General features: G+C 52.1%; 1 protein-coding gene and 4 non-coding genes across 5 annotated transcripts in view; 3 read left to right on the top strand and 2 right to left on the bottom strand.

Moving 5' to 3' along the window:
• LOC135889537 (zinc finger protein 436-like) overlaps positions 1 to 20934 on the top strand; it is a 77501-nt gene that overhangs the window by 20404 nt on the left and 36163 nt on the right. The gene's annotated exons all lie outside the window — the stretch shown is intronic.
• TRNAQ-CUG (transfer RNA glutamine (anticodon CUG)) lies at positions 5663 to 5734 on the bottom strand. Its single transcript has one exon. It is a non-coding gene; the product is annotated as a tRNA-Gln (tRNA).
• On the bottom strand, positions 7039 to 7110 carry TRNAQ-UUG (transfer RNA glutamine (anticodon UUG)). Its single transcript has one exon. It is a non-coding gene; the product is annotated as a tRNA-Gln (tRNA).
• TRNAS-UGA (transfer RNA serine (anticodon UGA)) lies at positions 14051 to 14132 on the top strand. Its single transcript has one exon. It is a non-coding gene; the product is annotated as a tRNA-Ser (tRNA).
• Positions 15586 to 15658, top strand: TRNAF-GAA (transfer RNA phenylalanine (anticodon GAA)). The gene has a single exon. It is a non-coding gene; the product is annotated as a tRNA-Phe (tRNA).

Genomic DNA, 20934 nt, shown 5'->3' with positions numbered 1-20934 from the left:
CAGACCCTGAGAATGAGCAATGGTGTGAAAAGAAGAGGTTCAAATGTGTGTTACATGTTAGTGTTCGAGGGCTTATCCCTTCACCCTCCCATTCCCTGGGCCTTCTCGCGTGAACAGAGAGCAACAATACCCGAAGTCCGAAGGTTCAAACAATTCGATGTTTATTGGGTGGAACTTCCAGCAAGCAATGATTCCCATTTCCTTCCTCAGTGTCCCCCTTCCCAGCTCTGACACCACAGAGCCTTGCCTGTGTCCCTGTTCCCGTTTCCCCCCCATTAGAAAAACATGGTTCCAATTTCCCCCCCACTTCCTGATTGACCTCAGATTGTCACAGTAAGAGAAGGCCCTTACACAGGCAAACAGTGATTGTGATTCTTTCTTTTATACCTCGATAACTAGCTAAATGATAAACATCTACCTACATTCTTAAAGTCTAGGCCTTTACAAACAGGCCTGAATAGCCATATCCTAACAGCTGCCTCTGGGCTCCGCTTTGCCAGCTGCCTGCCATCTCCCCGCTGGTCATGCTGGGAAACTAAAGAGCACCCCAAGCCAACCCTGTGTGCCCTGCCTTCCCCTGCCAGCGCTCGCCCGCCGCGTCCTGTGGAGCTGGGGCCATTGCAGGGTTTGCTGATTTGTGTTCATGGAAGTAGCCTGTCAAATCCCTGGACATGGATCCGTTTGGTGTCCCAGAGGCTCATCGTCCCACAGGGCGCCCTGGGTGCAAGGACTGTGGGCAGCACGAGGCTTCTTCGGTATATCTCTGGAGTAGCCTCTAACCACCCTCCACGCACACAGCCCCTAGGTACTCCCTGCCTGCTCCCTGTGCTGGCTGAAAGGCTGATAATTGAAGATGAGATCAGGTTGAGTCTTTCTAACATATGTCCCCAGCTGGAAAAAAAGTGCAAGGAGAAGCAGGCACACCTGTGCCATTAGGAATACTCCTGGTCTGTAAGTTAGTTTATATTTTGATAAACACCTCTAGAAACACACCGCTTGGTGCCGATCCCCTGTTTACAATTCTATTTGGAAACTCATCACTTAGCCAGCTTTGAATCCAGTTAATGTGTGCCATGTTCATTTTGTATCGCTCTAGTTTTTTCACCAAATTTTGTGCCGTACCACATCAAACATCTTACAAAAATCTAAGTCTTACATCAGCACTAATACCTTTATCAGCCACACTGGACAGGATCTATTTTCCATAAATAATTTTTGATTATTCTAATTTTATTCTCAGTGGTGACTGGCATTAATTATATTACCCTCCTTTAATTTTTTATTAATGGAGTTCCTTAGCTGCTCCACTATCTCGCCAGGGATTGATGTGAGACTGACCGGCCTATAGTTACCTTGAACCTTCTATTTACCCTTTTCAAATACTGGCACAATGTTAGTTTTCTTCCAGTCTTCCGGAACTTCCTCAGTGTTCCAAGGCTTATTGAGAAATCAACATTTACAGCCCAGTGAGCTTCTCTGCCAGCTCTTTTCAAAACTTGGATTCAAGTGATCTGGACCTGTTGATTTTAAAATCTTGAACTTTAGTTGCTGCTGTTTAACACCCTCCAGAGATACTAGTGGAATGTAAAGAGCAGCATCATATGATACGACTTCACCATCTGGCTTTTCCCCAAATCCGGGTACAAAATCGAATGGAGGGGTTATTAGATCCATGCTGAAATCTCTCACCGGAAGGCTTTTATTCTAGCCATCAGATCACTTTTGTGGCTCAGCTCTGCTCCCTTTCCAATTTCTGTGGCCATCAGAACTGGACACAGGATTCCAGTCTGTGTCTCACCAGTGCCATACACAACAGTACAATGTAGTCCCTGCTCCTACTCACTGCTCCCGTTTGTACAGCCAAGGTTCGCATTAGCCCGTTTTGCCACACCCGGCACTGGGAGCTCATGTTCAGTTATTTCTTCACTAGGACCCTAAATCCTTTTCTGTCACTGGTGTCCGGGATACAGTCTCCTTCAGACACCTGCGATGCAGCATTCGTACATCAGGGAAATCTTGCACTATCTCCAATATCTCTGGGTGGGACCTGAGGACTTTCTAATGGTGACGTTGGTAGGTAGTTACACAAGGGAAAGGGAGGCAGAGACAGTCAGGTAGAGGATCATTCTCAGCAATCTCCTTAAACATCTGCCCCCTCTGTTAAATCCCCTGGTAACCCGGCTCACAAGAGCATTCCCAGAACCGACGTCAGCAGAGAACTCCCGCGTCCTCTTTGTCTCTGCATTTGTGCTGGCCCCAGCCCCTGGAAGGACACTCCCAGAGATCGGATTTATTCCCAGAGCAGTTCACGTCGTCCAGCCAGATCTGCCCATTTCCTTGCCCATAACGAGCAGAGACAGTTGCATTGCTGGCATGTCCACATCCCAGTAGTTTGCAAATGATGTTGGAGTCTGGCAGGTCCCTGAAATTGTCACAGACTGTCCCCCAGCTGCCACTGTAATAAATCTCCACTCTCCCGGCGCAGCGACCTGCCCCATTCACCAGTCTGATCCGCCTGCTCCCTGCAGGGATAGAGCCCGGCTTTTAATGTGTATTTTCCTACTGAACAGAGAATGTTTGTGAGATTTGGAAATGAATCACCTGAACAAACGACACCGATGTCCTCAGCAATTCCTGCCTGGCCTGTCTCAGCCGTGGAGTTGTCACAGCGAGTCAGACGAGTCTCATTTCCTGCACACTGGGCTCTTCTCAGTGACTCCACACTGGAGCTGCTCACCACGCTGGCATTGCTCATGTCCCACTGGTCATCCAGCCCTCTGCCCCACTCACCACGGAGGGAAATCTCACCTCTCCCATCCCACCGGCTCGCTCCATTTAGCAGTGTGAGTGATTCAGAGCGACCTGGGCTCAGGAGAGATGGGAAATACACTGAATCACACTCTCTCTCCTACACTAGAAACAACACAGAGGGAGCATGACATTGTGGACTGTTTCTCAATAAGAAGGTCTAAGCCAGGGATCAGACTGTGTCACAGTGTTAAAGGGAACAGCCTCTGTCAGAGACACTTTATAAGTGGAAGGTGCTCTAAGGATTGTAAAACTCTGAGCTTGAGAGAAGGGCTTGCTAGCAAACCCTGTAAATGGGGGGGTGCTCCGCCCAGGTGGTGGACTAGACCATTGCATCCTCTGAGGCCATGTCTACACTAGCACCTATGTTGGCAAAACTTTTGTTTCTCAGGGCTGTGAAAACACACACACACACATACACCCCGCCCCGAGTGACATATGTTTTGCCGGCATACGTGCTTTTGTGACTCATGTCTCCTGCCGACATGGCTACCACCACCCTTCGAGCTGGTTTTATTCTGTCAGTGGCAGAGCTCTCTCCCCTCGGCGTAACCCGGCTACACGAGCGCGTTTACAGCACCTCGGCTGTGTCGGTACAGCTGTGCCGCTGTAAGCTTGTAAGTGTGGACATGGCCTAAGTGTGCGGTGGCAGACGCTGTGTGGGGCACAAGTACTTTATCCATGAGTCTGTGAAATGTCCCATTTTTTACAGGTCCCACAACGTCGCCTTCATAACGCCTCTTCATGAGCAGCTTGACGGCTGGTGTTGGCCAGAGCCTGCTAGGTGCTTCCATCTTTAATCCACAGCCCCATTTAAATGACTCATCCCCTTTCATACAGTCTGCCCGATACTCTTAGCCAATAGTTTCGGACTAACGTGTCAGACATCCATTGGTCTCACTCCCTACGTCTTCACTACCCACTGTATCGGCAGTTAGAGATCAATTTATCGGGGATCGATATATCGCGTCTCGTTAAGACGCGATATATCGATCCCTGAACGCGCTCCCCGTCGACTCCAGAACTCCACCGGAGCGAGCGGCAGTAGCGGAGTTGACGGGGGCGCCGCGAACGTCAATCTCACGCTGTGTGGACCCCAGGTAAGTCGATCTAAGATACTTCGACTTCAGCTACACTATTCACGTAGCTGAAGTTGCGTATCTTAGATCGATTCCTCCCCCCCCCCCACAGTGTAGACCAGTAAGGAGAAGCTTCTATTGAAAGACATCGGAAGATGGGCGCTGTTGCACATTTAGTTCTGTATTATTTCTATACCTTATACTGTCCGGATTCGGTTCTCTTACAGAAGTAAAACCCAAAGCAAAACACATCATGGGATGAAAAAGGTACTTCTTTACATTGCAGGCTACATCTATAAGGAACAAACTAAAGACTGGTAATCACTTCTTTAACTTTCCCTTTTAGAAATGTACCTGCTAAAAAAAGCAGGCCCAGTGGTTAAAAGTGTAAAATAAAAGACTTGAACAAAAATCAACGTGTGCCCCTAAGCCCACCACTTTTGAGGCCCAACTTGGAATAATGACCCTGCCCAGCACTCTGAACGTTGGGGAAGTTTAGCTCTGGCTCTGGGAGTGAAACCCACAGCTTTGGTCCCTTCCTAAGATATTCTCATTTCTTTGCCTGGATCCCACAGAATTTTACAAATTTCTTTTCCTGCACAACGTAAATAGGTTAATAATTGTGACACACGATCCTCTGGCAAAGACTGACCTGGCCTCTACTCAGGGCTCAGGGAGGAAAATTGGAGCAGTGAGAGACAGGAAAAAGTAGCTCCATGGTGATATCCCCTGCACTGTATACTCCCCTGGGTCAGTGTCATGTGAAGCAAACTCAAATTTCCAGTGGAAAATAAAAAATTTCTAATGGATGATGCACATTTGCTCATAAACCCAACACAAATACATTGAGCTGAACATGTGCTCGGCATCACTATATGACAGAAATAACTGCGCAGTCATTTATCCCTCACCTGGCACCAATGGCCCATCTCCTGCAATGTCCATCTGATCACCAGGAGTCACTAGAGAATTCTCCACTGTTTGGTCATGTCCAGCTGTGTCCTGGGCCCTCATCCCAGCACGTTAGCTGTGAACTTCTTGGGAATTTGAAATAGAAACTCCAAGGAACCTGCTAGACGGTTTGGTTGGCTCAGGATTTGCTGGGTCCCAGCCCCCTGCTCACCGCACACTTACTGAGCTGTCTGTGAAATAGACGTTAGGGCAGGTTATTCTCTGAGACAATCATTAGACTGACATTGCTGATGATCAGGTTCAGTATGAGTTTCTCAGGCTGGTGCAGCAGCACGTTGGGTTCCCATGAACCAGCTCCTGCTATTCAGTTCAATCCCCTGCCAGACACCTGCATCAGTCTCCTCCTGTTAACCACAGACCAACAGGTTCCAATCACTGTATTGTTGAAATCGTATCAGGGTCCCACTTTACTGTTAAAAGAATTTGTAATCAGTTTTTGAGTCTTGGGCCAGATTCCCTCCCTGAGTGTGCTGGGCTCTTTCTCCCTCCTGCCTAGCTCTGACTACGAAGCCTGGCCCTGGCACTCCTTCTTCAAGCGCCATGTGGGCAAGAGGAAAAGTGTGGTAAAAAGCACAATGACCAAACTTGTGGGCATCATGAATCCCAGCCATCAGGTCAAACCACAGAACTGCAGGAATCAGCAGCCAGTTCTAGAACACTAACCCATTGCAGCCATCCCGACCAAATGCCTGACTCCAGTGGGTGTGAGTCACCCAGCGGGAGAGGAAGGATTCCCTCTTGCACACCTGGAAACAGGAAAGTTGAGCACTTTCAACTCCAGGGATTTACCACAAGCCAACACAAGGTCCCACTGAGATTTGAACTCAGATTGCAGGATTCAGAGTCCTGAGTGCTGACCATTACACCATGGGACCAGCTTGTACTGCCTTCTCTGGACATTGGTGAAACCTCTTCTTGGCTGCTCAGGCCAATGCTCTGGCTTCAGCTAGAGCCCCAGGAAGGAGTTGTGGTTTGGGCGTCGCAAATGCTGGGGCATGAGCCCCAGGTACTTCCAGTCTAGCCTTTGCCATTCCTGACTTGCCAAAGAAAATGGGCAGCTGCCCAGGCCAGCGGTAGAGCAGTTTCCCTCTTCCAAATGTGTGCTTGTCCCTGTGCTTGAGGGGACTTGCTAAATAGCGCCTTTGGAGCCTGGGTGTTTCTCTGCTTCTCACCAGCTGGGGAAAAGCCTCTTGGGTAAAATCTCCTGCCCCACTGGCAAAGTCAGCACCTTGAGTGGGAACTGTCAGAGGCCCCACCAGGGGGGCTGGCCCTGCTTTCCTACCATTTTCAATAATGGCCACAGAGCATCAGCAGCTGCCCCACATGTTGCTCTGCGGGTGGCCTTCAGTGGGTGTTTGGCATGGCAGGGAGCAGGCTGACCCAGGACAGCAGCTGTGAGTGAGGTGCAGTGAAGGGAGGGGCACAGCCAAAGAGCTTTTGGTGTCTGGATTTAAGAGCCCAAGGCAAAAGGCCACTGCCCAGCATACTGTGGGGGGGGGGTTCCTACCCCACTGCCAAAAGGAGCCCCGTGAGTGGGAACGGTCAGAGACCCCACCGGGGGGCTGGCCCTGCTTTCCTAGCACCTTGTGATGCTGGCTGCAGAATGAATGCTGGTCTGTGGGTTGCCTTCAGTGGGGGTTCGGCATGCCAGGGAGCAGAGAGCAGGCTGGCCGGGTGTCTTTGTGGCTGTCTATTGGCCACACATAAGCATGGTCCTCCCCTCCTCTTGTCCTGACCTCAGTTGTTCTGTGGCTTTTAAGCCTTCCCTTGGAGCTGTCTGCATCTGCCGGCTCTGCTCTAGGTGCCCAGAGGAGGAAAGGTGTGCTGGGCTCCAGCCTGGGACTCTTCCTCCCTCCTGACTAGCTCTGACTATTAAGCCTGGCTCTGGCACTGCTTCCTTTAAATGCCATGTGGGCAAGAGGAAGAGGGTGGCAGCTGCAGGTACAGGGACCAAAGTTGTGGACATGAGGTGAAGCAGTGAGAAAAACAACCATCAGGTCAAACCGCAGGAATCTCTAGCCAGACTGTTAAGTTCTAGGATCCCAACCTATAGCGGCCAATCCATTGAACCAGCTGGACCAAAGACCTATCTCCAGTGGGCATCAGTCACCCAGCAGGAGGGGAAAAACACTCAATCTGGTGCATCCAAGGCTTTGCAGCAAACCAACATAGCTCCAGGAGGTCCCACTGAGATTTAAACTCAGAGTGCAGGATTCAAAGTCCTGCGTGCTGACCATTACACCATGGCACCTACTAGACTTTTGTTTTTGGATGCCTGTGACTCTCAGCTGGCTGGCTTGCACGCTGCACTTATTGCTTCCCACCAACGGCTTCCTCTTGCAGGACTCTCTCTCCTCCTCCAGCGACTATAGTCCTGCTCTACCAGATCCGCGGGCCCTGCCCTGAGTCCGCACACCCCCCTGCTTTGTCTCCGTTCCCTGCAGGCCTCAAAAATGTCAGGGGAGGCCACCCCTCCCTTCACTCAGTGGTCCCATTCATATCAGCCAGCTGCAGACTCATCTCCCGGAACTCAGCCAGCTGTCGCTTGATCCGGTCATACAGTCACACTCTGACTGGCTCCCCTGCCTGGATGCTCTTGTGGAAATCCCACAGGCAACACTGCAGGACTTGGCACTGTTGGTTTCTTTAATGTTGTGGTGTTTGCCCGGCTGCCAGAACAAAGCCGCCAACTCCTCCCTCACCAACTCCCACCAACCCCCTAGTTGCCATAGAAACCTCTGATGCTTTCCTGTTCTGCCAACACCGCCAGGCCTCGCCGTCCCGCTCCTTTATCTTGCAAGCTCTGGATGTTCATCTTCCAATATCCTCTGCCATGGGTCAGGGAATTGCCCACATTGAGCACACGGTGAGAGCTGTGTGATCCGAACAGTCCATTAGCACCACCCTGCACTGGGCTGTCGACGTGCTCTCCTTCACGTAAATCCGGTCAATGTGACTCCTGGCCTGTCCCCGCAGAAAGGTGTACCCAATCTGCGGCTGGTGTGAGCTCGGGTCAGAGGAATAAGAGGCTACAGCCCTCCCTCCACTGCTTCCACTACGGAGAAACACGTCCTTTAAGCCGACCTTGCTACAGACCTGCGCCAGGTAGTGCTCATTGTAAAAATGTTTCCTCTGACGGTCGGGAAAACGGGACCAGTGGTCCTCAGGCCGGCTGACACAATTAAAATCCCCCAACACCAAACACCATGAGGTCCAGAGGAAGGGAGCCAGTTCCTTCCATTGATCTTTCCTTTCACACCTTAACTGGGGACCATAAACACTAATATAGCGGTAACCAGTGCCACGTGTTACCAGATTTGCCTGTTACTTTGGTATATGCTCATTTATTCGGGTTACTCTTTGGCGGGGGGGGGGGTTCTGTAATTCTATCAATGTACTGCTTGTGTCACTTGTGTTTTTATATGGAGCTCTACTTCTCCCGTCTGCAAGTCCCCTCCCAATGGAGCTCTCCTGCAGGACCTAGGTTCTCTAGGGCTGGGTTTCTCTAACCCCAGAACTGGATGAACACACCCACACTCACACATACATCAAAAGAGCAAGTCTGAGCGGACCGGGTCAATCAGCACTGTCAAGCTGACTCCTTATATGTCTTTGGACTCACTGGGCTGTATGAAGCGGCACTTTCAAGCTGCCCCCCCTTATATGCCCCTGGGCTCCATGGACTGGGTCAAGCAGCACTTTCAAGCTGTTACCCAGATTCAGCACGTCCCTATCCCCACTCTCACATCACAATTGTACTGGCAGTAACCTACTTGATGAGCAAACCCCACAGTATTTTGGGCACTGCAGGGATCGTTAGCTTAGGTACAAGAAGCGTTGCTGCAGAGTGACTGGGGGAAGCTAAAAACACAAAAGAGTAAAGTTCAATGAGAGAGAGAAGCAACCAGATTTTAACCATAAAAGTTATTTATTGAATAATAGTGATAACTACACAAGGAGGGCTAAACCAACATAACATACATTATTAAAAGTTAATACCTAAGGTAGAAAGGAAAACAAACAGAGAGAGAGAGAGAGAGAGAGAGAGAGAGAGAGAGAGAAGGGGATCTCACCGCTCCCTTAAGCTTGAACTGGTCGGGATTCCCAGGTGATGGTGGTAGCTCAGGATCCTGAGGGCAGGAGACAGGCAGAGCCCCCAGCACGATCAGTCAGGAGAAGATGGAGTTCTAGTGGAACTGATGCATAGTCTGGATCTAAGCAGCAGAAAACTGACTGGAGGATGAGTAGGGATTTTTGTAGAGAAAATACAATGGTCCAAGGGAGAAGACTAGATTTGTTTATGGGTAAACTGATGACTCAAGGGTTTTCTTTAGGCTAGATAATAGGAGCTGATCACTCCTAGCTATGGGTGGTGTTTTCTTCCAGGGAGCTCACAATCCAACTAGACTGCTTCAGTAGTTTGGATATCAGTCAAGGATTCCTTACTAGAATTGGTCTGATAACTGCTGAGCTGGGTGTGGGCAGGCATAGGTTCATTAGCATCTGGAGCAGAGATTCCCATGATGCAGTGCTTCCCTGCTTTTCTGGTCCCAGAGTTCAGTGTGGTTCTCTGTTCTCCAATCTGTATGCAAATTGAGATGTCTCCCTGCCCCATCTCTCATGCAGATGAGGCTAGGGGAGTTGTCTCTTCTCTCCATTTTGTATGCTAATGGAGATGTCTTAATCATGTCACCCTTGTCAAGAGGGGTCTAGGTGTCTCTCCCAGTGCCCTTCATTGCTCTCTGCAAGTCTTTTCTCTGATAGGTTTTGGTTTAAGCAGAGGCTCGGGGGGGGGGGAGGGGTGTCTTTCATGAGTCAGACAGGCTGGATACTGCGCCCTGGTTCCCCAAGAACACAGAGCTGACTGGTATCACACGGAGCACAAAATCCACCAGTAATTAGCTCCCTAGTCAGAGCTCCACCACCTTATGTACTCGAACCACGAATGTGAACAAGAAGACTCCAACCCCATCGTTCTTCCCTCGCCTCGAGGACCACCCTCTGCCCATCGAGCTACCCTAAAGCCATTAATGTGCATTTCCTGAACCCCCACCATGTCCAAGTCCAGCTGCTCCAAGGCACTGAACATCAAGCCCCTCCTCCAGGGCCCCCGAATCCCTGCCATGTTCCACGTGGCCACTTTTACAGATGCCCGTTCCCCAGTACTGCCCTCGCTCACCTGCGCAGAGGAGCTTTCGTCCCCAGTCCCTGTCCCCTCTGGCACCATCTCCAAGGGCTGCCCTGCCCCACTCTCTTACTGCCATATTGGCTTGACCAATAAGTCCTGTGGAAGAGACAGCTCCTGTCCCTCGTTGTTAAAGGTCAGGTGGGCCAACTAGGGGCAGAAGCCCATGCTCTGTTGTCCTACCGGGGAGCTCAAGTTCAGGGACTTGTGTCAGGTAAAGGTGCCACTGCGCTCCCAGAAAACAAGCCACCCCTGCACAAAGAGGGATGAAAAGGCTACTGAAGCCCAGGATTGAACCAGGGACATTTAGATGTTCAGTCTAATGTGCGCCCAACTGAGCTACTTCAGCAGCTGCATGGTACCCTTTGGCCTGCTGCTTCTCTGTCTGGGAGGTTTTTGTCAGCTGTTAGGTATAAAGAAGTAAGAAATGTTGGTGTTGTTTAATATGTTCAATTAGTTGTTTTAATAATGTATTTCTAAAGTAATGATAAGTGAATCACTAGCTTTAATAGAATTCAATATGGAGTATATGAACTATGACCTTTGGACTCCATCCTTGTAAGCAAACTTGTTTACAACTTAGACCTTGGAGTCCTCTGGCTCAAACCAGACAGAACCAGTTTTTCCTGCCAAAAAGGCCTTATAAGAGCGTGCTCAGTGCCTGCGTGGGGCTGTCCATTCCAGCGGCAGTGCGTGCATGGTCAGGTCTTCCTAATACTCCAGAGCTAGAGAGAAGAGCACCATCTATCCCGCAGCGAGGTTGAGGAAGGAGAGGCCTGTCATCACGATCCCCGTCACAGCGAACTGAATCCATTTGACCTGTGGAGGGTCCCTCTTCCCAGAGGGTCTCCCCACCTGCGACGAAGTCCAACAGTCGTCGAGACTCCCAGTGGTCCTCCTCGAAGGTTCTAAATCAGCCAGAGAGGAGAAGGTCCCGAACTTGACACCTGCACGCTGTGTCCACTGCACCTCAGTCATAGGAAAGGTTTCTGTACTGGGGTTTCTTTTATTGTTTTCGAAATGCCAAGGGAGGTTTTGTGGGTCTGAGCTTCAAGCTCCTAAAGTCAGTCACTGAATCACTGTATGGTTAAGTTTGTGTTTCTCCCCACCCATTTTCCCCACCTTTGCCCTTACTATACTTACCCTTGTTTGCACCATATTACCTTGTCTCTCTTTATTTTTATTATATCACACAGGGTAAGCTAAATCCACCGGTGACGGACATGGAAGGGAGCCAAGTCTGCTCTTCTGAGAAAAGGGGCTTTCCTTTTCTATCTTTCCCCCTACAATTTTTTCTAGTATTTTCTCTCTGAAGCGTTACCTTACTCCGCTTGGGGTAACACAGCCATGGCACACAAAAAGGACGTCATTTTGAGTTGCGGGAAGTGCAGTGACCTGGCCCCAGCCACGCTGCTGGGGGGTGGTTCCTCCCTACCCCTCTACCCCCCACCCCCCAAGCCAGCCCCCTCCCCCACGGAGGCCTGGGGCCAGTCCACCCCCGTGCGGAGGCCTGGGCGCCCACAAACCCCCCCTATGGGGTTGCTGCCTAGGGCCCCAGAATAGCTAGGGACAGCCCTGCTCCTGACGTATTGAGGTACCACCCCTCTACGTAGTAAGTTGCCACCTCTCACCTTGTACATGTTGGTTTGATCAAAACAACCCCATCCATCATATTACTCTTTTGCCATCTTTGGGATGGGTCAGCCTGTTCCTTGTTATCTGGGTGGAATGGGCACGTATCGGAGTGTTCTGGTACCTTTCAGGTATGTGTATTCTTGCAACATCAGCCCTTTCCTTGCCAGCTTCTGTGAGCAGGGCCTGCCTCTGGCTCACAGCTTAACTTTGCTTTATGTTAACAAAGTCTTGACCATTGCTTTAGTTCAGGCCTTAGGCCTCATACCGGGCCTCTGATAAGGGTTTATGCTTCAGGGCCTCATCTTACTACAGCAGTCTTTGAGCCGGCATGTGTCATCCGTTTCTCCCTTGCTGCTTGGGCGGAGGCGGGAAGGGAGCAAAACGTGCCTGGCTAAAGGTTTGGCACTTGGCCATGAGGATTAAGCCTGAGCCTCCGGCATGGCTGCTAGGAGATGGGTTTCTGAGTTGCATCCAGCACACGCTTCAGGCCACCAGCTGAAACCACTGAGGCTAAGAGGGGCGGTTTTGAGGCGACAAAAGGGTGCCTTTGAGGCTCCGAGCAAGTCCTCAGAAACAAGGAAGTAGCACAGGATCCCCACTGTCCCTGGGTGGGCTTCAACTACCGTCCTTTTGGTTAATAGCCAAATGCGCTAACCCATTGCACCACAGAGATACACCTCTGCAGTTACTAAGGTTGTGCAGCCTGCACATCTGCCTGCCAGCGTGAGAGCTCGCAAAGCGCTAGTGTGGATGCTGGAGACTGGGTGCTGGATGCAGTAGGCAAAGAAATAGCAGAGTAGCACAGCGGCAGCGTGCTGGGCCCATAACCCAGCGGTCAATAGATTGAAATCATCCTCTGCTAGGTATGCTCCTTTTTCTTTTTTGCTCTGGGCTTTCAAGCGAGGTGGCGACCAACAGAGCGCCAAGAGCGGGCTGAAGGCAAGAGGCAGGCCTGGGCATGGTGAGGGCCTCCTGTCCCAGAATGAGACAGCAGTGCTTCCTTTCTCCACCCCCCCCCCCACCGGCAGGCGGCTGCTATGGGAGAATACCAGGGAGGCTCTAAGGACGCTAGGCAGCTCTGTGTGGCTGTCAGGGGAAAGAGCCGTGGCTCCCGACTCAACCTGCCATTGACTCATGTAGCTCTGCGCTCCGTCAGCCAGGGCGGGCCAGGCTGCGGACGTGACTCAGGCTTGGGCAGCATGGCCACGCTTCCCTGATGAGGCATGAGGCAGGCCAAGAGCTTTGTGCAGCCTACAGAGAAGTGGGAGGGAGGCGTCTTCGAGCTGGCATGTCTCGTCCGTTTCTCCCTTGCCGCTTGGGCGGAGGTGGGAAGGGAGCGAAACGTGCCCGGCTGAAGGTTTTGTGCTTGGCCTTGAGGATTAAGCCCAAGCCCCCAGCATGGCTAGGTCGGGCTTGTCCTGGGCTCTGTGGGGGGAGGGCTCAGCTGGGAGAAGGGGCAGAGTCAAGGATTTTGTTTCTGATAGATAAGGGCTTTGTCAGCTGGAAGCTGTAGGTCACATGCTGGGGGTGACAGTGGGGTTTGAGCTGGTGCAGCAGCAGCAGCAGCAGGGGAGAAGTGTGTGTGGGGGGGTGGGGTTCACTTGGTAAAAATGAAACTGCCAAACCTCTCCCTCTGCTGCAGCAAAAGCCTCATTTATCTCCTCAACTCCCCTCCATGAAAATCTCCACCCCTCCCCCGCGCTGAGAGACCCCCTCACTCCCATGGAGATTTGTAACTGTTCTAACTCTTCCTTGGCCTTGTCCAAACAGTTTTCCCAGACAAATTATCAAGGACATTTCAAATGAGAAAAACAAACAAACAAACAAAACAAATGAAAACCAAAGAAACCCCCATCCCACACAGTTTGGGTCTGAATTTTTCTACTGAAATTTGGAGACAATAAAACTCATCCCTCTGCTGGCCAGAAACCAAAGCTAGACCTCCCCCGCTGTATCTGTGACTTCTGCTACCGGACCACCAATGCGCTAACTCCTCTCGTGAGACATTTTGCTGCACAATCCTGCTGCTATTCCAGTTATTGACTCCAAGAAACATTTTCCTTAGCCTGGTTCAGTGTGTCACTGGTTTCTCTAGCAAAGGCCAGTCCCTGGCCCTGGGGTCCAGACATCCTCATTCACATCAAGCTTCCAGTTAAGAATCATTTCCCATTCCCGCTCTGTGGGAGGGGAGACGTTTCAAAGCGCTCTCTGTGCGACTGCACATGGCTAAGCAAAGAGAACAAACCCCAAATCCCCCCTGTGCTTTGGGAGCCAGGTTCACTGTGTGAATTCTGGATTTCAGATGGGTTCAAGCCTGGGCATTGTGATTATTTACCAGTTTCTCTGGCACTGGGGCAATGTTGTGCTCCCAGCTGTGATGGCCAAGTGGTTAAGGTGTTGGAGTTGAAATCCAATAGGGTTTACCTCTGCAGGTTTGAATCCTGCTCACAGCAAGGCCTGCATTTCAGCCAGTCTCTAACCCTGGCAATACCTCTGTACAACCCCCTGAGACACTCTCAATTCTCTCCCCACCTCAAGTAAATCCTGTTCTGCTCCTTTCATAGAGATCCCTGGGACACCACCTCACACTGTGTCCCTGAGGTGTCAGACAAAACTCTCAGCATCTGAAGCCTCTGCCACTCATCTAGCATCCCATAGATCAGCCATAGCCCTGGCTGCTGCTCCTCTCTCAAGAGTGTGAAAGGAGCCGAGTGAGTGACTCCATGGGTGCTACGGGGCAGCAGCACCAACAGAAAAAAACATAGGTGCCCAGCACCCACTGGCAGCCAGCGCCTGCCCCCACTACAGACCTTGCAGACAAGCTTCTCCTCTTCCCCTTCAGTGCCTCCTGCCTGCCAGTGACCAACTGTTCAGTAGGAAGGTGCAGGGCAGGGAGAAATGGGACAGGGATGGGAGCTTGGGGGAATGGGTGGTGTGTGGGCGGAAAGGGGGGGGATTTGTCCTGGGCCCCGAACCCCTCTAGGAACGGCCCTGAAGGGAAGCACTGACTATTAGAGTGACAAAAAAACTGACCAGCATTGTGGGGGGGACTGAAGGAGATCAGCACTCATCAGGTCTCTTCTCTCCACCAAGGTGAGCCAGACACTGCTCTCTCATTCTAGCAGCTGGATGCCAAGGAGCGATTTCCCCACAGGAAGTGCATCGAGTGCCTCTGTGGTGCTGGGGGAGCTAGCGCTGCTGGGGGGGGGTTGATGTCTGCACAGACTCTCAGCTGCCAAGCCGGAGAAGGCACTTGGGTCCTTACCAGACTGGCTCAGTGAAGGCGGGGGTTTGACAGACCAATACAGACGCTCTCCAGAGCACGGAGCAGCATCCGCCCATACAGCCAGGCAATGAGCATTTCCCACAGCACAGCCTGGAGCCAAGGGGGAAGCAGCAGCTGCTGTTCCAGCTCCTCGGGGACAGGCCCTGTCAGCCAACAGACACTTCTTACACTTCTTACTCACCACAGCTAAGGGCGTCGGGTTCCTCTGGTGGGAGTGTGGAGCAGCCATTTGTTTTTCTGTTTGCACTCCTCTGCGGTGTGAAAATTGGGGAGGAGAGGCAGAAGCCCCACTTCCCTCCCTAAATGACATCCAGTGGGGGAAGCCAGGACAACAGGGTGGGGTGGCAAGTGGTGGCCAGACTCTCACTGCCAGGGTCTAGTCTAGCTCAGGGTCCAGCTCAACTTCCTCCCCACGCCACTGGCCCCCAGTCCCCTTCCACCACCAGGTCAACCCGGGATCTAAGGCAGGAACAGGGTGAGGAAGCAAGTCAAGCTGAGCAAGGCAGGCAAAAGCGAGTCTTGTCTTCATGGGCCGCTCACAATGACGTCCTTTTTGTGTGCCACGGCTGCAAAAACATCCCGGACAGAGAAGCAGCAGACCACAAGAGTATTGTATAGCTGCCAAAGTAGCTCAGTTGGGAGAGCTTTAGACTGAAGATCTAAAGGTCCCTGGTTCGATCCCAGGCTTTGGCAGCCCTTTCATCTCTCTTTGTGCAGGGGTGGCTTGTTTTCTAGAAGCACAGCGGTGCCTGCACCCAAGGTGAATCCCTGATCTTGGGCTCTGCAGCAAGAAAAGCTAGCGTGGGCTTCTGCCCCTAGTTGGCCCACCTGACTCATAACAACGAGGGACGGGAGCTGTCTTTCCCATGCTTCCCTAGGTCAGTTCTGTAATGGGGTTACTGAGGGGTTCAATGCCATTTAACTAAGTCACTAACTAACTAACCCACTTTTGCTAATCAAATTTCATTTTGCTGAGTGTCCCCCTGTAGGCAAGCCCTGAATTCGACACTCTGATCCGTCTCTTCAGTGCCCGGGGTTTGTGGCGCAGAAAGGGCAGCAGGCCAGAGGCCGGGCAATGTCTGCAGCAGGCTGAGCAGGCACTTCTAGGCAGTGGGGCTCTCTCACTTTTTATAGTGGGGGAGCTGAAAGCCTGCGAACTGTACCCAGGTGTGTTCACAAGCAGTGTGAAAACGTGCAATTCCTGCTCACACTACACAGGGGCAGCACAGCTCCGGGGTTCTCCAGAATCACACAATAATGCGGCTTTGTTCCCACCGCACCTGGAGTTTTTCACAGTGAGACATGGGGGTGCTGCAGCACCCGCCGCACCCCTCGTTCCCGCACCTCTGTTCTCTGCAGGGAACTTGTTATGCCATGAGGGGGGGCAGGGAGACAGTTCAGGAGACCCAGGCCCACACCCCGAGCACTGCAGCTCCAGGGCTGTGCTCGGGATTCATTTCTGCTCTCTAATAAAACTTCCCCAGGCTCCTCTGTCCAACTAATATTCGTCCAGGCTCCCCGGCGCTGTCAGTATCTGTACCGAGCTTTCGCCAGCCCTGCCACAGGAGAGCTGGGCACTCGCCTGCCCTAGGAGAGCCAGGCAGGCCTGAGCGGGGCGGCAAAGTGCACTCAAAGGTGACCCTCGGCCAGTGGTGCCAGAACAATCTGTACAGTGGGGGGGAGGGGTGCTGAGCCACTGAACCAACCGTAACCCCTGGGTGTGATGGAAACACCCCCAGCACCCCCAGTTCCAGCACCTCTGCCCAGGCAGCTCCCCCAGCCTGACACACACACATACAGCCCCTGCACCCACCCCACCACAGGTCTCCTCAGCCCAGAGGTGAGCCCACTGGCAGCTCCGTCCCCCTCCCAGTCGGGAATCAGAACCACCCAAAATTACCCTAGGACCAGCACGATCTGCCTCCACCCCACCCCGCCCCACCTGTACTTGGAGTGAGTCAGTTTCCCTGTCCCAATGTGTGCCCCCCTCACGTGTCTCTCCTCTTCCCCAGTTCCCTCCAAACCACCCGATTTCCCCTGCACCCTGGACTGCATCTCTGCCAACCCCCTTCTCCCCTCCTGCCCCCAATATCCCCCTGCCCCTACGGGTCTATGGGGCTGGGTCTCTCCTCCCCTCATCCCCCCCCGCCCCCAATATCCACCTGCCCCTACGGGTCTATGGGGCTGGTTCTCACAGACACTCCCCGCCCGGCTGCTGCTGGCGCCAGAGGGAGCTGGGAGATGGAATCTCATGGAAGGTTCTAACAATGGCCGGTGGCGCGGAGCCGCGGGTGCTGGGGCTGTGATGTGCGGTGACGTGTGCTGGGGCTGTGACGTGTGCTGATGTGTTCACTCACCGCAGGCAACTCACTCACTGGAGACCAGAAGGACAGAAGGTGTCACGTGACCGTGGGCGGGGCTATGAAGATGAGCAGTGTCTGGCGGCAGCAGGGAGAGCAGCGAGATGAACCGAAGGAGCCGGGTGGAGAGAATTCTCTGTGTGTGAACAGAATTCGGTGTGGGGAGTTCGTGCTGTGAGTGCTGGCACCAGAGTCATTTCAGGGCAGTGATTGCCACTGAGCTACACAGTGACCAAAGATGTGTGAATAGGGTGTGGGACCTGGCTGGGAGCAGCTCGTGTGGATTAGGAAAGCGGTGGGAGTGAGAGGGCAGCATGGTGTTGGTGGGTGAAAGCGTTGTTGTTTTAGCGTTATGGCTGAAGTGAAGGGTAGGTTTTGTACTGGGCAGTTTCTGTTTCTATCTGATGACTTTATATTTTATTTATTTATTTATTTATTTATTTTTTAGCACGGTGGTGCATATTCCCAGGATCCCTTATTTGCTGGTGCTCTAAAAAAATGTCTGGTTTCTTTCTCTGTGTGTGTGTGTCTGATGAGCTTTAAAACCGGATACTTGTCAGCTCCTCTAAGGCCTGGTCTACACTACGAGTTTAGGATGACTTTAGCAGCGTTAAATCGAATTAAGCCTGGACACGTTCACACGACAAAGCCCTTTCTTTCGACTTAAAGGGCCCTTTAAACCGGTTTCTTTACTCCACCTCCGACGAGGGGATTAGTGATAAAATCGGCCTTAGCGGGTCGGAATTGGGGTAGTGTGGATGGAATTCGACGTTATTGGCCTCCGGGAGCTATCCCACAGTGCTTCATTGTGACCGCCCTGGACAGCACTCTCAACTCAGATGCACTGGCCAGGTAGACAGGAAAAGCCCCGCGAACGTTTGAATTTCATTTACTGTTTGCTCAGCGTGGAGAGCACAGGTGACCACGCAGAGCTCATCAGCACAGGTAACCATGATGGAGTCCCAGGATCGCAGAAGAGCTCCAGCATGGACAGAACGGGAGGTACGGGATCTGCTCGCCATATGGGGAGATGAATCAGTGCTAGCTGAACTCTGTAGCAGTAAACGAAATGGCAAAATATTAGAAAAGGTCTCCAAGGCCGTGAAGGACAGAAGCCATAACAGGGACGCACAGCAGTGCCGCGTGAAAATTAAGGAGCTAAGGCAAGCCTACCACAAAGCCAGAGAGGCAAACGGAAGGTCCGGGGCAGAGCCGCAAACATGCCACTTCTACGCGGAGCTGCATGCCATTCTAGGGGGTGCAGCCACCACTACCCCAACCGTGTGCTATGACTCCCTCACTGGAGAAACACACAGGGAAGCGGGTTCGGGGTACGAGGAAGATGAGGATGGAGATAATGTAGATAGCTCACAGCAGCAAGGAAGCGGAGAAACCGGTTTCCCCAACAGCCAGGATATGTTTATCACCCTGGACCTGGAACCAGTAACCCCCGAACTCACCCAAGGCGTGCTCCCATCCCCTGAGGGCGCACAGGGGACCTCTGGTGAGTGTACCTTTGTAAATATTACACATGGTTTAAAAGCAAGCGTGTTTAATGATTAATGATTAATTTGCCCTGGCAATCGCGGCCAGTACAGCTACTGGAAAAGACTGTTAACGTGTATGGGCATGGAGCGGAAATCCTCCAGGGACATCTCCAGAAAACTCTCCTGGATGTACTCCCAAAGCCTTTGCAAAAGGTTTCTGGGGAGCGCTGCATTATCCCGTCCGCCATGGTAGGACACTTTACCACGCCAGGCCAGTAGCACGTAGTCTGGAATCATTGCATAACAAAGCATGGCAGCGTATGGTCCCGGTGTTTGCTGGCATGCAGACAACATCCATTCCTTATCGCTCTTTGTTATCCTCAGGAGAGTGATATCATTCACGGTCACCTGGTTGAAATGGGGCGATTTTATTAAGAGGACATTCAGAGGTGCCCGTTCCTGCTCTGCTGAACAGAAATATTCCCCGCTGTTAGCCACGCGGTGGGGGTGAGGGGTGAAGTGATCATTCCAGAGAATTGGGGGGGGGAGGGGAGTTAGTTGGCTATGTGCTGCATGTTAACCCGGAAACCGCAGCCCCTCCTTTTACATTGCAAACCCATTTTAAATGGCCAACCCAACGGGTGCTTGGTATGGGAAATGAGAGCGCTACTGTTTGAAACCATTCCCACATGTTAAGAAGGTTAAAAAAGCCAAAAGACTGTGTCTTACCATGGCTGCCTGCAAGCCGAAATCTGTTGCCTGGCACTGCGTGAGTGATCTCTCACACCAAACTGGCAGGCCCTCAATATAAGAGGAAAAATGCGACCTTGTAACGAAAGCACATGTGCTGTGTAATGTGAACAGCAAAATTTAACGTGAAAGAGTGTACCCATTGTTCTCTAAAATGTGTCTTTTTTAACCACCTCTCCCTTCTCCTCCACCAGCTGCAAATGTTTCTCCTTCACAGAGGCTAGTGAAGATTAGAAAGAGAAAACGGAGGACGCGGGATGATATGTTCACGGAACTCCAGATGTCCTCCCACGCTCACAGAGCACAGCAGAATGCGAGGAGGCAGTCAATGTCAGACTACAGAAAAGCACAATATGAACGAGAGGAGAGGTGGCGGGCTGAATCGCGGGATGAACAGAGCAAGTTGCGGGCTGAAGATGATAGGTGGCGTCAGCTTGCAGACAGAAGGCAAGAGTCGATGCTCTGGTTGCTGGAGCATCAAAATGATATGCTCCAGCGTATGGTTGAGCTGCAGGAAAGGCAGCAGGAGCAGAGACCGCCGCTACAGCCCCTGTGTAACCAACAGCCCTCCTCCCCAAGTTCCATAGCCTCCTCGCCCAGACGCCCAAGAACACGGTTGGGGGGCCTCCGGCCACCCAGTCACTCCACCCCAGATGATTGCCCGAGCATCAGAAGGCTGGCCTTCAATAAGAGTTAAAGTTTAAAACTGCAGTGTGTCCTTTTCCTTCCCTCCTCCCCCACCCCTCCCGGGCTACCTTGGCAATTATCCCCCTAGTTGTGTGATGAATTAATAAAGAATGCATGAATGTGAAGTAACAATGACTTTATTGCCTCTGCAAGCGGTGCCCGAAGGGGGGAGGGGAGGGTGGGGTGGTTGGCTTACAGGGAAGTAGAGTGTACCGGGTGGGGGGGGGGGGGGGCGGAGGGTTCATCAAGGAGAAACAAACAGAAGTTTCACACCGTAGCCTGGCCAGTCACAAAACTCATTTTCAAAGCTTCTCTGATGCGCACCGCGCCCTGCTGTGCTCCTCTAACCACCCTGGTGTCTGGCTGCGCGTAATCAGCGGCCAGGCGATTTGCCTCAACCTCCCACCCCGCCATAAATGTCTCCCCCTTACTCTCACAGATATTGTGGAGCGCACAGCAAGCAGCAATAACAATGGGGATATTGTTTTCACTGAGGTCTGAGCGAGTCAGTAAGCTGCGCCAGCGTGCTTTTAAACGTCCAAATGCACATTCCACCACCATTCGGCACTTGCTCAGCCTGTAGTTGAACAGGTCCTGACTCCTATCCAGGCTGCCTGTGTACGGCTTCATGAGCCATGGCATTAAGGGGTAGGCTGGGTCCCCAAGGATCACGATAGGCATTTCA

Source organism: Emys orbicularis, chromosome 15 (assembly GCF_028017835.1).
Source record: "Emys orbicularis isolate rEmyOrb1 chromosome 15, rEmyOrb1.hap1, whole genome shotgun sequence".
In the NCBI taxonomy this organism is placed as follows: Eukaryota; Metazoa; Chordata; order Testudines; family Emydidae; genus Emys; species Emys orbicularis.
The sequence above is the reverse complement of the archived record's forward strand: the minus strand, read 5'-3'. Positions and strand labels throughout refer to the sequence as shown.